Source organism: Zootermopsis nevadensis, unplaced genomic scaffold, assembly GCF_977971745.1.
Source record: "Zootermopsis nevadensis isolate Lab colony 2312 unplaced genomic scaffold, Znev_1.0 Znev_ptg000012l, whole genome shotgun sequence".
Taxonomy (NCBI): Eukaryota; Metazoa; Arthropoda; class Insecta; order Blattodea; family Termopsidae; genus Zootermopsis; species Zootermopsis nevadensis.
In genome coordinates this window covers 9,981,714-10,000,000 of record NW_028259144.1, presented here as the reverse complement: position 1 = coordinate 10,000,000, position 18,287 = coordinate 9,981,714, and the positions used below count along the sequence as shown (strand labels likewise).

Here is an 18,287-nt window from a genome sequence, read left to right as displayed (position 1 = left end):
GTTTTGAAGCAGAAAATTTCATCAGAGAAATTAAAGATTTCGTATCCGCAGTTCCATTCTCTCTGTTATCTTAACCAAACATTCAGCAGATAGAGACGCGAACACAGTTAATAACAGAACGGAATCCGGGGCGGGCACTTTAGCGCTCTATCTCATAAGTCCCCAGAGACCAACAAATAGAAATGTTATAAAAGTTTATAAAATAGCGGAAAGTTAGCCGGCTCTCGCTTCAAGTCTGTTAAAATCATCACATAAAATATCTTTTAACTTTCATGTAGGCGAATTTTGACGTACTAAAATCGCAAAACAGTCAAGTCTTCCTACTTCTCATTTGGAATGAGATTTGGGGCATCAGACAGAGCCTTTGAGAAGAGAGTGTTGAGGAAGATATTTGGATCTAAAAGGGAGGGAAATGGATCATGGAGAATTTTTTTTTAAAAAAAATAGCTTCATGGCCTGTACTCCTCATCTGATATTGATATGGTGATTAAATCGAGGGGAATTAGGTGGGGGAAGGGATAGGTGTTTACAGAGTATTGGTTGGCTCTGAAGACCTAGGGTAGATGGGAGGATAAAGTTATGGACCTGAAGAAGAATGAATCGACGGAGTGAACTCGGTGCAGGAGGATTGGATCCGGTGGCGAGCGTTTGTGATCACGGTGACGAACATTCGGGTTTCATAAACAAAGTGGGCTATTCTTTGATAAGCCGAGAATACAACGACTTTTCAAAGAATTTCCTACACCACAAAGTGAGAGTGGATGTGTAGGGTGAGGTTGAGTCAAACGGGGTTTGTTTCGTTTAGGTTATCGTTGGTTGGGTAAGGTTAAATTATGTTACGTTATTTAGGGTGGGGTGGGTTAGGTAAGGTTAGATTACGTTGAGTTGTCGTGTGGTAGGTTAAGTGATGTTCCTGAGACTAATTACTAGAGCTAATTTCCTATTGTTATAAAATGCTGGTTTGGACAAATGTATATCGGAGGGAGGGCAGATTTATTACTTCTGAAACTCCAAATATTTTGTTGATCTCAAAGCTTCATTACCGTCTCCGCAGGAAGCTACAGCGGTCCCTAAGCCAGACCAATCCAATCGACATCCTAGTATCACAATACTAAATTTAGGATCCATTCTGTTATTATCCTCCCGCCTACGCATAGATCTTTAAATTACATATTTCTTTTAGGTTTAACGACTGTAATCCAGAAGAGTCTAATTCGTCTCTTGCAAGCCGCATGTCAGGTCTTGCCCATCTTGATTTCATCACTCCAATGATGTTAAGTGAAGAAAACAAATTACGAAACTATTTATTTCTCTAAAGCCTCTTATTCGACCCTCTCACTTTTGTCCGAATACTAAGTCTCGAACCACAGTAAAACTGATATGGACTTCCCTCAACATAAGAGACCCAACTTCTAAAAAGACATACAAAAAATGAAGGCTGAAGGTTTGTGACTATAGTGACCCACATTTTTAAAATATAAAACCTATTGGATATCGTCCTAATTTAATTAAAAAATCAAAGTTTCGGACACTGAACTATCTCCATCTTCAGGTAACACTGATCTATTCGGCGGCACAATCGATACAGTTAGGCCCTGTCTCTTGGAATAGTTTTACATGAAGACGGGGACAAATCTCGGTGTCCACAACATCGCGTTTTAAATCAATTACGATGATTAATAATGGCCAAGATTTTTTTATTTAAAGTGAGATTAAATATAGTTTGTTAACGTTTTAGAAAGTTCTGGAACGTCATGAGGCTGAGTGTACATAATTAGGACAGTCACATATTCTGAGAAAGTCCGTTAAGTCCGACATGGAACACAGCAGTGAATCAAGACTATGGCAAATTGTCGCTGTCTAAACAACATGGCGGTATGGCAGTGCTTTGGCCTTTATATTCACTTTCTTCTTCCTGCGAAATTCCTTCTTCCGTCCACCATTTTAGTGGCTGAACCCAGTTATATGCGACACATTGCACAGCTATATTAAGGCAAGTGCGCTAAAGCCATGTTTGACTGTTGTTAACGCCACCTACCAGCCTCTGCGCGCAACTGTACTGCTAGCCTTAAACAGAACAAACAGGAAAGTACAGAACATGGTTCCATTCCGCAACTTATTTTGAGGGGCTGAATTGCTGCATATAATCAATTACTCCTCCCAGAGCCATTACTGGTATAATGTTCACACGTTTAATCCTATGCTCATAAAATCAATCCTCTGTGTCCTAATTATCACCAATTCATCGTCCGTGTAGCGAAAATGCCCTTGTAACCCTTCTAGTGCTACCCGGTTATTGTGGGCGAGGTTAAGAAGAAAGCATTCTAGGATACCGCGCGCGTGTAGTCTCGTATAAGTTTACTAACGTTTCAGAGGTAGACACTGACACAATCATTAGGTCGGTTAACTTTAGAAGACTACACGACGCATTGTCCCAGAAAGTCAGAAAACAACACAAGTATTGTAAGATTTGAGGTTTTCACAGCGGTGAGTATGAAGATTTCTGTCTTCTGGGTTGTTGCGCTGTGTAGTCTGGTCGATGTTAAACAACGTTTCAGAGGTCACACTGCCTCCGTCATCAGGGCGTTGAAGATTACTGTCTTCTGGGTTGTTGCGCTGTGTAGACTGGTCGATGTTAACCAACGTTTCAGAGGTCATACTGCCTCCATCATCAGGGCGATGAAGATTTCTGTCTTCTGGGTTGTTGAGCTGTGTTGTCTGGTCGATGTTAACCAATGTTTCAGAGGTCATACTGCCTCCGTCATCAGGGCGATAAAGATTTCTGTCTTCTGAGTTGTTGCGCTGTGTAGTCTGGTCGATGTTAAACAACGTTTCAGAGGTCACACTGCCTCCGTCATCAGGGCGATGAAGATTTCTGTCTTCTGCGTTGTTGCGCTGTGTAGACTGGTCGATGTTAACCAACGTTTCAGAGACACACTGCCTCCGTCATCAGGGCGATGAAGATTTCTGTCTTCTGGGTTGTTGCGCTGTGTAGTCTGGTCGATGTTAACCGACGTTTCAGAGGTCATACTGCCTCCGTCATCAGGGCGATGAGTATGAAGATTTCTGTCTTCTGTGTTGTTGCGCTGTGTAGTCTGGTCGATGTTTACCAACGTTTCAGAGGTCATACTGCCTCTATCATCAGGGCGATGAGTATGAAGATTTCTGTCTTCTGGGTTGTTGCGCTGTGTAGTCTGGTCGATTTTTACCAACGTTTCAGAGGTCATACTGCCTCCGTCATCAGGGCGATGAAGATTTCTGTCTTCTGAGTTGTTGCGCTGTGTAGTCTGGTCGATGTTAAACAACGTTTCAGAGGTCATACTGCCTCCGTCATCAGGGCGATGAAGATTTCTGTCTTCTGAGTTGTTGCGCTGTGTAGTCTGGTCGATGTTAAACAACGTTTCAGAGGTCACACTGCCTCCGTCATCAGGGCGATGAAGATTTCTGTCTTCTGGGTTGTTGCGCTGTGTAGACTGGTCGATGTTAACCAACGTTTCAGAGGTCATACTGCCTCCATCATCAGGGCGATGAAGATTTCTGTCTTCTGGGTTGTTGAGCTGTGTAGTCTGGTCGATGTTAACCAACGTTTCAGAGGTCATACTGCCTCCGTCATCAGGGCGATGAAGATTTCTGTCTTCTGAGTTGTTGCGCTGTGTAGTCTGGTCGATGTTAAACAACGTTTCAGAGGTCACACTGCCTCCGTCATCAGGGCGATGAAGATTTCTGTCTTCTGGGTTGTTGCGCTGTGTAGTCTGGTCGATGTTAACCGACGTCTCAGAGGTCATACTGCCTCCGTCATCAGGGCGATGAGTATGAAGATTTCTGTCTTCTGTGTTGTTGCGCTGTGTAGTCTGGTCGATGTTTACCAACGTTTCAGAGGTCATACTGCCTCTATCATCAGGGCGATGAGTATGAAGATTTCTGTCTTCTGGGTTGTTGCGCTGTGTAGTCTGGTCGATTTTTACCAACGTTTCAGAGGTCATACTGCCTCCGTCATCAGGGCGATGAAGATTTCTGTCTTCTGAGTTGTTGCGCTGTGTAGTCTGGTCGATGTTAAACAACGTTTCAGAGGTCATACTGCCTCCGTCATCAGGGCGATGAAGATTTCTGTCTTCTGAGTTGTTGCGCTGTGTAGTCTGGTCGATGTTAAACAACGTTTCAGAGGTCACACTGCCTCCGTCATCAGGGCGATGAAGATTTCTGTCTTCTGGGTTGTTGCGCTGTGTAGACTGGTCGATGTTAACCAACGTTTCAGAGGTCATACTGCCTCCATCATCAGGGCGATGAAGATTTCTGTCTTCTGGGTTGTTGAGCTGTGTAGTCTGGTCGATGTTAACCAACGTTTCAGAGGTCATACTGCCTCCGTCATCAGGGCGATGAAGATTTCTGTCTTCTGAGTTGTTGCGCTGTGTAGTCTGGTCGATGTTAAACAACGTTTCAGAGGTCACACTGCCTCCGTCATCAGGGCGATGAAGATTTCTGTCTTCTGGGTTGTTGCGCTGTGTAGTCTGGTCGATGTTAACCGACGTCTCAGAGGTCATACTGCCTCCGTCATCAGGGCGATGAGTATGAAGATTTCTGTCTTCTGTGTTGTTGCGCTGTGTAGTCTGGTCGATGTTTACCAACGTTTCAGAGGTCATACTGCCTCTATCATCAGGGCGATGAGTATGAAGATTTCTGTCTTCTGGGTTGTTGCGCTGTGTAGTCTGGTCGATGTTTACCAACGTTTCAGAGGTCATACTGCCTCCGTCATCAGGGCGATGAAGATTTCTGTCTTCTGAGTTGTTGCGCTGTGTAGTCTGGTCGATGTTAAACAACGTTTCAGAGGTCATACTGCCTCCGTCATCAGGGCGATGAAGATTTCTGTCTTCTGAGTTGTTGCGCTGTGTAGTCTGGTCGATGTTAAACAACGTTTCAGAGGTCACACTGCCTCCTTGATCAGGGCGATGAAGATTTCTGTCTTCTGGGTTGTTGCGCTGTGTAGACTGGTCGATGTTTACCAACGTTTCAGAGGTCATACTGCCTCCATCATCAGGGCGATGAAGATTTCTGTCTTCTGGGTTGTTGAGCTGTGTAGTCTGGTCGATGTTAACCAATGTTTCAGAGGTCATACTGCCTCCGTCATCAGGGCGATGAAGATTTCTGTCTTCTGAGTTGTTGCGCTGTGTAGTCTGGTCGATGTTAAACAACGTTTCAGAGGTCACACTGCCACCGTCATCAGGGCGATGAGTATGAAGATTTCTGTCTTCTGGGTTGTTGCGCTGTGTAGTCTGGTCGATGTTTACCAACGTTTCAGAGGTCATACTGCCTCCATCATCAGGGCGATGAAGATTTCTGTCTTCTGGGTTGTTGAGCTGTGTAGTCTGGTCGATGTTAACCAATGTTTCAGAGGTCATACTGCCTCCGTCATCAGGGCGATGAAGATTTCTGTCTTCTGAGTTGTTGCGCTGTGTAGTCTGGTCGATGTTAAACAACGTTTCAGAGGTCACACTGCCACCGTCATCAGGGCGATGAGTATGAAGATTTCTGTCTTCTGGGTTGTTGCGCTGTGTAGTCTGGTCGATGTTAACCGACGTTTCAGAGGTCATACTGCCTCCGTCATCAGGGCGATGAGTATGAAGATTTCTGTCTTCTGTGTTGTTGCGCTGTGTAGTCTGGTCGATGTTTACCAACGTTTCAGAGGTCATACTGCCTCTATCATCAGGGCGATGAATATGAAGATTTCTGTCTTCTGAGTTGTTGCGCTGTGTAGTCTGGTCGATGTTTAACAACGTTTCAGAGGTCATACTTCCCTGATTACGGAGGCAGTTTGACCTCTGAAACGTTGGTAAACATCTACCGGACTACACAGCGCAACAACCCAGAAGACAGAAATCTTCATACTCATCGCCCTGATGACGGAGGCAGTATGACCTCTGAAACGTTGGTTAACATCGACCAGACTATACAGCGCAACAACTCAGAAGACAGAAATCTTCATATTCATCGCCCTGATGATAGAGGCAGTATGACCTCTGAAACGTTGGTAAACATCGACCAGACTACACAGCGCAACAACCCAGAAGACAGAAATCTCTTAACACAAGTATTCTCTCTCATGAACTATAAACATGATGCACGAGAAAAATGAAATCCGATAATACTTTGCTTAAATTCCGGTGTCCAAATATTAGGCTTTTAATTCTGATTGATTTTCAATTTGATTTGAATTTATTCTATTAAGGAAAATAGATTTTCATGGCCGCGAGTCTTCTGGGGTTTGGCCCGTGTAGTCTGGTAGAAGTTTACTGACGTTTCAGAGGCGTTTGCTGCCACCATCAACAGTGTGATCAGTAATATGAAAAGTCTATAATACTGTATAAGACTTCACGGTACAACAATACAGAAGACAGCCATATTCAGCTCTTCATCACCGAAGTTATTCTCACTTCTCAAAAGCAACATTTTGAATCAGGTAGATCTGAGATTTTCACGACGGTGAGTACGAAGACAATTATCTACAGGGTTGTGGCGCTGTGTGTCTTGTAGAATTTAGAATCACTTTTAACAAAGTAAATACCAGTATTATCTAAATGTTACGTAAACTATCCTTGTACATCCAATACTAAAGAGTTTGCCACAACAGTAACGCAACTGACGACATATTTGGAAGTCTTTGGCTCTTAACTACTTATACCAGGATTCCAAAACTCAACGTGAAACACGCTTCATCTGCTTTCTTCCTCTTGTCCCAGTCCCGATTACAAAAGACACTCGCATAACACATCGACGTCAACTGCAAAGCATGCTTACTGTTATTTCTTATTTTACCATTACTCTGGGTATTGCTTCATAACCCTGCGCTCTAAATACACTACTGCTCCGTAAAATAATGAACACACTCCCTAGTGTAAACATGTGAGCAGGCTTCATTATGGAATTCTCTGCTCCAGAAAGTTCCGAGCTACTCTAACAAGACTCAGCATCCTCCTTGGGATTGTGTTTCTAAATTGGTTCGTCACTTAACAGGAGACAAGTCAATGATTCTGTTGACTGTGAGCTAGAAGACGCACTGACAAAAGTAATATTCAATTCTGTAACAAAAATAAGTCCAGAGTTCAACACCGGATTTGATTCCTCCACTAAGAATCCAGCCCACACCATTTTATGTCATTACAATCTTAGCTAATAAAGAAAGATATGTTCATGTTATAATTACGATTTTCACGGTGAAAAGAGTAAGGAATCTTGTACCTTATTTTTTTATTTATTATTATTATTATTGACTGCCATTTGGTGGCATTGGTGCTAAAATAAGACAAACCACAAAACAACACAGATCACACAAAATAAAATAATGTTTCATATGCACCAAGAAATACACATTAAAGAAGTCGGACAGAGGAACGCTTACAGCAAAACAAGGCTTCTTTTGAATCTTAACCAAAACGCAATGAAGGATGGTAAGTTGTAAGCTGCGTTCTGCTCGGCATTTGTTTCTAAAACAATCTCCTTACTCGTGTCCAGTAAATTTAACGTGTCTAATTATGGTATTTATGTTTCTATCCAACGCACATATAGCAGAAGCTCACGTGTTACGGTTAAGTTGAATCTAACCTAGAGCCTTGGTCACCTTATCTTCAGTGTCATGAGAGGATAATATTAAACTGGATCTTAAAGAAACTGTAGAGAAGAGTTTAGAATACTTTCGATTAGCTCTGTATAGGAACCACTGACGGACTATTGCTAATACAGTAATCAAAGTTGGGAGCTTTTATAAGGCGGAGAATTAGCCTAATTAAGCTTTCATATTCTCAAGAACGACACAAGTGCAAGATGGATAATTTGATTTACGGCAGCCTCATCCTATAAGAAATTTAAAACTACGACCAGCGGCTAGCCTCTCTCGTTCCGGGGCCCTGGACCATATTACGTTGCTCAGTCATAACACATTACAGTCTGAAGCAGAAAGCAATTAAACGAATTTTCACCACAGAAATTCTAGTTTCGGCACAGGGTAAGTGCCTGCAAGAGTACTGTTTCACCCTCACATTTACAGTAATGCACAGTCGAAGATCGCTGTTGCCTTCGCTTAGGATCCAACGTACTGTGGCAGTTACAAAAGTTGTTACCCATGGCGAAATAAGTATTCGTCAGATCGCATAACAACTGCCTACTGACGTCATTGCTAGAACGGCTTCATGGGCAGATGGCTAGCGTTGCTTCCGCAGAAGAGAATGTAGACGAGAAATAGAGAAGTGGAGAGCGAATGTGGCACAGTTAGGAAGGTTCCAAGGAACACAACGAAAGGCCTGCGCTCCATTAAGCGAAAATAAACTTTCCATTCCATTCCACCTATCCTTAAACCTACGTACAGAATGCAAAGTGGTCTCTTCCCATCAGGTTTTACGAACCGAAAACATATGAATTTGTCATATCTCCCATGTCAGTCACATACACTTCTCATCTCTTACAATTTGATTTCATGACATTAATTATATCCGACAAAGAATACAGTTATTATTATCACTCTTAAGCAGTTTGTATCCAGTCACTCCCTTCAGCACCTTGTTCTTGAACACCGCCATTCTCTCTCCTTTCCTTTATGCAATAAAACAGGACTCACACAAAACAAAATTATAGCAGTATTTACGTTCTAATCTCTACATTTTAGACAACGGAAGAAAATACAAATGAATACGAACGATACGGTTATCACTGTTCTCAAGCACCGTGTCATGTCACATAACATATTTTTTAGTATTTACCATCATGCGTAGAATGCCATCTTGTAAAATCAACGGTCACCCGGCTGCTCAAGTACCTCGCAACGATCACTGTAACACTGACAAGCTTCCGCCATTGGCCACTGTTCTTCGACTGATGAATCCAGTTCACACTGTCCCCCCCCCCCCCCCCCCAACCCTTGTTTACCGGAACCTCTGTTCGTAGTGATCTCTTCCGGTCAGGATTACCAACTGAAATGTTACATACATTTCCCACATCGCCCATGCTTCATGCCCCTCTCATAAGAAACAGAAGGTAATTGGCCTTGGATTTGGGAGATGGGAAACCATTCTCTCAGCTCTTCTTCAACGAAAATACTATTACAATACTTAAACAACTTATTATTTTTATATATCTTTACATTTCTTTCTTAAACAACTTATTGGCTTCAAACTGGACGGTTTACAGAACGTGCAAGAAACCGAAAACAGAAGCCGTGTGAAGAGAATTTTATTTTGAATCCAACATCTACAGATTGTGCGTAATAGCAATATTCTCTAATGGAATATTTTGAGTACTAAGTTGCATATAGGCAGGATAATTTCGAATTATTTAAATGATAACAATTTTGTATAACTCATTATTTGCAAACAAATTTCTAGATACAAAATCTCTTTTGTAGCTGTCAATGAGCAACAAAAGAAATTAAACTTTCAAGTTACTTTTTCTATTTATTATACACACAGTTAATAATACCTAAAAGACACATTCATACATTTATGATGTATATGCAATAAATACTTAAGATCAAATAATATATGTATTAATACTGGATAACCGAGTATTTCACCCGTCTGTGCACCCTGCTATAAGCGTCACGTGTCTTTCGGTGTGTACCATTCCTTTGTTTGAAGCGGGGATGCCCACATCCCAGTCCAGAAATTAACAGCAAGAACATCGTATCTGGTAACTTTGTGACAGACAATGAATCATCAATGTGTTTTGTTCGGTCAGTCAGAAAATCACGAAGGTAATTTTATTACTGCTATTGGGCGTTTAATATTAGTAACTATGGACTTCCAAGAAGTCTGTTTACAGTACTGCAGATTTTAATTGAACTATCGGAACGTTGAGATTAGTTTACAAGAGTGGGAAAACGTAAACAATTGTGACTGTTCCCGTGTACGTCAGAATGATAGTGATCTGAAGAATGTGGTCACTTCTGATGCTGAAGTTTTCTTATTAGAATGCGGAAAATCTATTCCTACACAACAGCATTCTCATGTTACAAATCATTTGAGTATAATGGAGCACATTGAAGCCGATTCCCGCTTAAAAGATCGGCCACGCAGGCAATGACTAATCAGTAGGTCCTTTCCGACAATTTATTCTTCTGGACTTTCCGTATTTGTCACTTTTACGATAGATGTCAAAGAATGCTCTGGTGTATTGTAAAAAAAACCTACAAGGCTAGAGTGCTAGTAACATCGCGTGTTACAAGTATACATTACTGGTATCATTGTGATGTAGAGCGTAAATTTTCTCAGTACAAAACTATTTCCGTGATGAATGACACAAATTTCCGACGAGCAACTTGAAAATGACTTTAGTGGTTCATTACAGCAGTATTTTACTAACAAATTTGGAGAGAAAGTACTTTGTGAATATATTTTATATTTTATACAGCATATTTTCTGTCTTTTAAGTACATAAACATTTTTAGCACGTAAATTCCTATTCATTACTGATACGTTGTGCCTAAATACGCGTGTCATTACTGAAATGAAGGAATTTCTCATTTCATTTTTACAAGACCTTGTAATGGTTCTTAAGACAGACAGCTCCTGGTCGCATCTTCTTTACGGCTCATACAATCGATAGATTGATCCAGTGTCCTGTTGTTTATGATAGTTCGGGGGGATGAGGAAGGCTCCAGAGGAGTATTCATGACGTTGATATTCCCACTCGCTCCGACAACACTTCGACGAGATGAAATATGGATGTTGTCAGATTTCATTTATTGAAATCAATCTCATAGTTTCCTGTTTACTCCATTCTGTCATCACTGTTCAAAAATTTAAAATAACTCTATTGTATCAAGTCATTTTGTTTCTCCCCCCACACTAAACACAGGTTTTTGTTTTATATTTTCTACCATAATAATTACGTTCTTTAATAATTTTTAGTCAATATTAATATGAGTGATCTTGTGGTTACTAGCCTGCGGATAACGCTAATAGTAGCAACTTTCACAAGTCTTTCCTGGGACGCTTTATGTAAATGAAACTATTTGTTCATATAATAATGTCTGCTTCCTCATAAACGTAAATGTGATTTGTTATTATTTGTTCCACACTTCCCTGTAAAACCGTAAATATTGCTAGACGCCAAACGTATTTACAAAATAAACTTGTTTAGAAGTAAATGCTTGTGGTCAGATTTGATGACGTGACGAAAAATAGGTGAAGTATAGAAGATTTCTGTCTTCTGATTTGTTACGCTGTGTAGTCTGGTCGATGTTAACTAACGTTTCAGAAGTCATACTGCGTCCGTCATCGTCCTGGTGACGGAGGCAGTATGACCTCTGAAACGTTGGTAAACATCTACCGGACTACACAGCGCAACAACCCAGCAGACAGAAATCTTCATCGCCCTGATGACGGAGGCAGTAGGACCTCTGAAACGTTGGTAAACATCGACCAGACTACACAGCGCAACAACCCACAAGACAGAAATCTTCATCGCCCTGATGACGGAGGCAGTATGCCCTCTGAAACGTTAGTTAACATCGACCAGACTACACAGCACAACAACCCACAAGACAGAAATCTTCATACTCATCGCTGTGAAAACCTCAGATCTTACAAGTGAAGTTTATTGTGTAAACGATTTCAAAAGTGATTGAGATACGTTACCGCTGAAGTAACTGATTTGTTACCTTCTGTAAGTATTGAACCAGAACTTTTCAGCTGGAAGCCCTACTGATTACTTACTTTGTGGTTCCTGTAAGAAAGGCACTGTTACAAAAACTGGTGAAGTCTTAGAAACATGAAGGTCCACAATTCTATCTGCTTTAATAGAAGACACTTGCATTGGGGAAGGGGATAAAGTTTTAAAGACGCCTACTTCATACACCACTTTAATTTCATGCTCTTTATCACCTTTTCTAAATAAAATGTTATAAGAAAAACTCGAAGAAAATTAAGTACGCAATTTAAAAAGTACACAGGGCTCAACACAACTGCTTCTCCAACTATCTGATATGGCGGACCGATAATTTTTCTTTCAATGTGCCAGGAAACGGTACCATACTTGCGTCTTAATATTATCGTATTCACATAGGCACATAGCACATCAGATCAGAAAAACCAACATTCTTCAATGTATTAATTGGAATGGGAGTGTGTATACCAAGTGTAGCGTACTCGCGGAGACGTTCCGATTTAAATACATTGTTTATTGACTATCCTTCTTGCGCTTATAGTGTAAAATGACTACTATTCGTTTAGTATCTAAGAAAATAATATTTGAACATTCGTAGTAACATTAATTTATACCGAAAATAATATAACGAATATAATAAAAGTTGACAGATTTTTTATTTCGTAAACAAATAATAGAATATTACAATATCATTTTAAAAAAATATCGACTTTTTCGACTGACAATTATTCTTTGTGGAATTTCGGTGCGATTTCTAAATTATACTATTGTTCCTTTCTTTCTTGGAGGCTCGCCGCGGACCGGCAGCAGATATCTCGCGGACCGACATCGGTGCGCGGGCTACACTTTGAGAAGCACTGTTCTACACAATCTGCAGTAAGGTCGACAATGTCATTAATCAACCTGGCGCAACAAATGTAGTTTGTTGAAGTTGAACATTATGACATCCTGACGAAGCACTTTTACTGCCAAACAGGCAGACGCAGACCCAGAACTAGATAATATTCTTCGCCCTCCTTATCTGTGCCGTGTACCTTCTTGTACTCGCTGCATCTCACTGCTTCTCTTTACGACGACCATATCTAACTTCCGCCACGTCATCAACTGCGCCCCGTGGCATTACATACATCTTGCTTCTTCAGTAAACACCATTAGCCGACATCTAAATTCCTTGATAATTTCATAAAAGTATTTTTAGCCCCCACGGCTTGTTGATTTATTCTTTAACCATTTGCAGCATGTAACGCATCAGAATTTGGTAATGGAAAATGCCAACTGCTGCATTCAACGTGACAATAGATTGTACAGAAGTAAGACAAGAAAAATAATAGACTACAGGAAGAAATGGAAATACTATAATATTTTATTTACATCTAACAAAATTTCCATTGCTCTTCGAATTGGAAATCATAATGAACGGAATTTTATACTTTCTGAGTTCGAATGATAAGTTTATTACTACCAATCATTTTTTATTTAATTAACTTCTCTTTGTTAATTTCATTAACAATGGACGGTATCCTAAGTTAGACAAAAAGATTCCCCGCGTTTTATGAAATCACAAAGTTCAATAGCTTGTTCACAAGAGCTCGCTATGGGTCCGATAATCCATTCCCTATACCCAAAACCTAATTCCCGAAAAATATAATTTAATATTATGTTACTATACATGCCTAGGCTATCGCACAGTCTCCTCCTATCAAGAATACGTAACAGACTCCAAAAACATGAATAGGTCCTACATGTATACACGCCATGAAAAACACATGTACAGGCTTGTTCAGTTTTACTGACATGCCAAATTATTTTGGAATTTAATTATCTCAATGGTGTACCCCACTTTGATAGCTGTGATGATTGTCAGCTTTTATTTACAACTTCGACGGCTGTGAAGAACTGTCCAGTAAATAATGAAACAGTTTACATGTAGTAAGGCCAATTATTCTACCTATATGGAAGGTGTGTGATAACGTTTAAGAATTTTGGAATTTTGTGATCAGTTTTCCTACTATAAATATCAAACCCGCACCTACGAATTAATATCTAAGAAAAGAAGTTACTCTGTGAACTGCAAACTAATCAGAAAATATAATTTGCAGCTTGTATTTAAATACGATAAATTAATAACAAATCTGAACAAAATACTTCCAAGATGATAACAGAAAACATCAACTAGTATAGAATGTTCCAAAAAACGTATTTGTAATAAATTCGCAGAGAAAAATCTTTCTGTTCAAGAGGCAGCTTTAAAGAGGTGTTAGAAGACATTCGAACATGCTAGGATACTAACAAAAAAGGTATAACTGTCCACCAGAATTTCCGCATGAACTTACCGAGATTTTATACGCAGAAAGTATATTCTAAACAAAAGTGGGAGAATGGTTTAGAAATCAAGGAATAAAAGACAAAAAATTGTCAAAGTGGTTCCCTGGAAATCCTCATTTTTTGGTAATTTATTTCTCATATTATACCAAATTTCAAAAATAACGAGTGCATTCAACATCGTTCATATTTTAGGTGTTTAATTTCCGTAATATGAACGGGCTGGACGACCGGGGTTCGATCCCCGACGGGGACAGAGGATTATTCCTCTAGCCTCTGCGTCCAGACCGGCTCTGGGGCCCACCCAGCCTCCTCTACAATGGGTACCGGGGTCCTTTCCCGGGGGTAAAGCCGGCCGGGGCGTGATGCTGACCACTCACCCCCATCTAGTGCCGAGATCAAGAAAGAGAGGAGCTATACCTCCTCTCACCTCAAACGCCTACATGGCGTATAGTGGGACAAACTTTACTTTTAACTTTACTTTTTACATTTCCGTAAGCTTCTGATTCTCTTACCTCGTAACTGATTTCAGTTCACTTTATTTCTTCAATTTTTCTTCCATCACATTTTAAAATCTTTGTGTTCTTTATTATGTTGACCTTCACTTTAATTTGTGTTGTGTTTTAGTTCTTAGTCCGCTTATACCACCCCATCCCACATAAAATGTCACGGTGTAAGAACTAGTACTCCTATCATGCTGTTTCTGAAATAACACGATCTATACTAGCCAACAAAGGGTAGATGGCATAAATCAAGGAATATCCAGCCAATACCACCACAGCGTCTGTGTTTTATCCCTTAAATGTGTTTTGTTACACTCCTTTATTCTCTATTGAACTACGCACAACATCCCACGTAGTCACGCATTAAACGCGTGCGACAATTCATTTCTGCTGCATTCGCCCAACAGCTTTCTTCATGACCTTACACAAACGTCTTCTCCATGCATTAATAACAACATGTGAGATCTTACATAATACAAAATACTTTGTTCCTTTCGATTTCTTTGTTCTATGCAACAGTCTTGTCGTTGCGCGCAATTGTTTTATGTCCCTTATGTAAAGTGGCCCTTATTAACCAATTCCATCACGCAACAGATTTCAAATAAGGTGATAGTCATTTAGGATTTGAGACTTTCGCGGCGAGTACAATCAATAAAATCTTCTCGGGCAATTAGCCGCGTCAACTTATTACCGTAGTAAGCCGACGTTTCTGGAACCAGTTGACGAGGCTGATTGTCCGAGAAGATTTTATTAACAGTCATTTATTTCGTCGTAAAACTTCCCACCTTTCTGAGAACCCAGAAAGTCATTACCGTGTTGAAAAGAGCATGTTTCAAGAATTTATCTTGAGCCTGTTAAATCTAATCCAATTTAATATCAGCCTACACTTTAATCAACATCTTAATCCCCTACATTATCAATAACTTTTCGGGTTTAACACTAAAACTGCATATGAAAATTCTCAAACCCTTCCGTACATACCCCAAATTGTCTTACCTCTTAGAGCAACGTATTTCTACAGTAGCATGTAGTATTACCTAGCTCCGCAGATTACTGTCATTGAGAAGCTGATATTTTCTCACATAATCGAGATATTCTCATTTTTTGGAGTCCAAACTTTCGTTACTGAGCTCACAAGCGCCCACCAAGTCCAAAATTGTGTGTCCGGTTTCGTAGCTTCGTACTTGTCTTCGAAAGGGGATCACGCCTTGTCGGCTGTCCGCTAATGCTTATTAATTATACTACAAGCTATCCTGTGAATTTGGCGGTCTTCTCCTCAATACGAAAGATCCAGAGACGCCACGACGTTGTAGCATGGCGTCCAGTTGGTATTTGTAAATGTTCTGCACATTCACTCTTTAAAATCTAAATAGTTCGTAGCCTATAATCCTACAATCAGATTGAATGGAATTTATATTTTTCATTCTTACACAAAATCAACCAAAAATAGCGAACATGTAATTAAATGGACTTTTTAAGCAACCAACATGTTCGCTGTTAAACATGCTCCAACACAAAGAACTGAAACAAAGGAACAAGTTTTCCGCTGCCATGAAGTTACGCACGTAACATTTTGATGTTACTTGCTCATATTATGCAAATTCTTGACTTAACAGGCGTGGCACACCTAGAATACTTCACACGACTGTACTTCATGGAGCAGTAGTGTTAATTTTACGCTAGCTTTATTCCATGTGCGATTCAGAAAGCAATTCCACTGTTCCAGCAAGTCGGCGTATTAACACTATTGCAGTAGGCAATTCAAGTATGAGACTTTTATTACTCTGTGTGCTAATTTCAGTGACTGTAAAACAACGAAATCTGAGCTAAGATTAACTACAACCGCTCTGCACTAATGAGACCTGAGTATCCACAACCGTTAATCAGTAAAATTGTAGATTATAAAGTCTGCTACAGAAGACAAAAAATGGTTTGTGACGTAACATCTGAAAGATTTATAAGAGTCATGTCTGGTGGATGACTACAGTCGCCCCCAGACACTCAGACCGCTGCCGGGCCCTTTGAGCTCTCCTGTTAGAGCCCGTCAAACACGTGAAGACCACTGATGGAAAAGCAATCGCCCCAATAAAGATACTCATAATATCCACTGGCTAGAGCCAAGCACAGTCGAAGGTACCTAATCTACATGCGGCCACTGCCCAAGTGGTCTCTGGGGCGTAAAAACATTCCCAGATTTGTGGAATGGATTTAAGCGAAGACACCGAGCAAGTTTTAGGCACAAATAAAAGCATATATCCTGATGTTGGTGCCTCAGCCTGCCGAAGGCTTTCGGGCCACTATCGGAGCCCTGTGGTTCCTGGTGAACCGATAGCTGCTCCTCCGGTCCATTTGCTACCGCTTATGAACCGTCAGCTCATCCGTCCACTTTATTACATGCTGACTCGGTTGCTCGTGTATTCTACGCCCCGAGATATTCGTGGGGAAACCAAGGAACATTGAAGGCAGTTAAACATTCACAATCAATCAAATCAAATCCCATTCAATTGAAGTTAAACAAACAAAATGAATTTAATATTTAAAAATTCAACAAAGCAAAAATGACAAAAACAAAACAGTAATACAAAAACAAGAATACAAATTAATCCTTCAGAAGAAACAATACTTCAAGTTACTACATTCATACAGACCCCAGGTGCGTTCATACAGATAATAGCCACACCCTCAACACAGATTACTCTCGTAGCCACACTACGCTACGACGTCACACCGATTATTTGGCGAAGTGCTTATAAATGTGTTCACACATCTCAAACTTGCAACTTCCCAATAACTCTCAAGGCGCCCCATGGCACGTCCCACAGTTTTCGGGTTTCCTTACACGACCCGTTGAAAACTTAACCTCGCCATCGGCTTATACATCATACACATAATAATACACAGACATCCGTACACACACAACTCTCGTACACACCCAACACCCAGTGAAATCAAAACACGATGCGTACGTTACAACACTTCCTCCAAAGCTTCAACTTTTCTACGCGACCTTATTTACCTTATGGTCCGCGAAGAATCATGAAAGATCAAGTCCCATACATTGATCAGTCATCCGTTTGAACCGCACAAGGATTCAAACACTCATCTTGTCTCGGCGTGACACACGCTCCCAGGAGACCAAGAGAGCCACTAGCCTCTCAACCAGGCGTAAGCTTTGGGATCACGTGTTCCGCTACGCAGTAGCTCGTGATCGAACTGGTGTTTCCCCGTTTTTATCGCGCTGCTAGCCTCGCAACAGGGCATCCCATACCACCTTTGAGAAACGCTTAACAGACGCGATACATTCACCAAAACGCAACAAATACACTTTTCATTTACCCACAAACAAAAGAGTAATATACATGATTAAACAAATACAATACAATCCAAGTCGACCTATATGATTCACACGACAGTAAGATGAGGCCCTTTGTTACAACTGGGCCACACCCTATCACAAGCACAGCATACTTACAAGTTCATTTACTCACAAATTAATGACACAACAAGAAGATAAACTATTTTACAGGGTGCAGATCCAGTTGACAATCATAATGACCGTACTAAGTTAAGTTTGAACCAAAATTGACGGCCTCGACAATTTTTGGTGCCAGACATAACTCTACGCACGTCTGTTCATTATGACCGTCGAACCGGAAGAGAAAGACCCAAGCCAGGTCTTAATCACACGTCTTCCCGAGCATTGAGACAGTAGAGGGGGGGGGGGGAAAGAAGCTAATTGGTTAGTAATGACGTAAGGGAAACATAGAGGAATTATTACTGGAACGTTATCTTGATGGTCCATCATCCTCCCAT

General features: G+C 40.7%; 1 protein-coding gene across 5 annotated transcripts in view; it reads right to left on the bottom strand.

Annotated features, from left to right (window-relative positions):
* LOC110827656 (cell adhesion molecule 1) overlaps positions 1-18,287 on the bottom strand; it is a 474,923-nt gene that overhangs the window by 173,400 nt on the left and 283,236 nt on the right. Inside the window, exon 1 of one of the 5 annotated variants that reach the window (XM_087347882.1) lies at positions 8,748-8,848. The exons of the other annotated variants lie outside the window; for them this stretch is intronic. The gene's annotated coding sequence lies outside the window, so the exon portion shown is untranslated. Of the gene's footprint in view, positions 1-8,747; positions 8,849-18,287 lie in introns of those variants that run through there. 5 annotated transcript variants of the gene reach the window in all.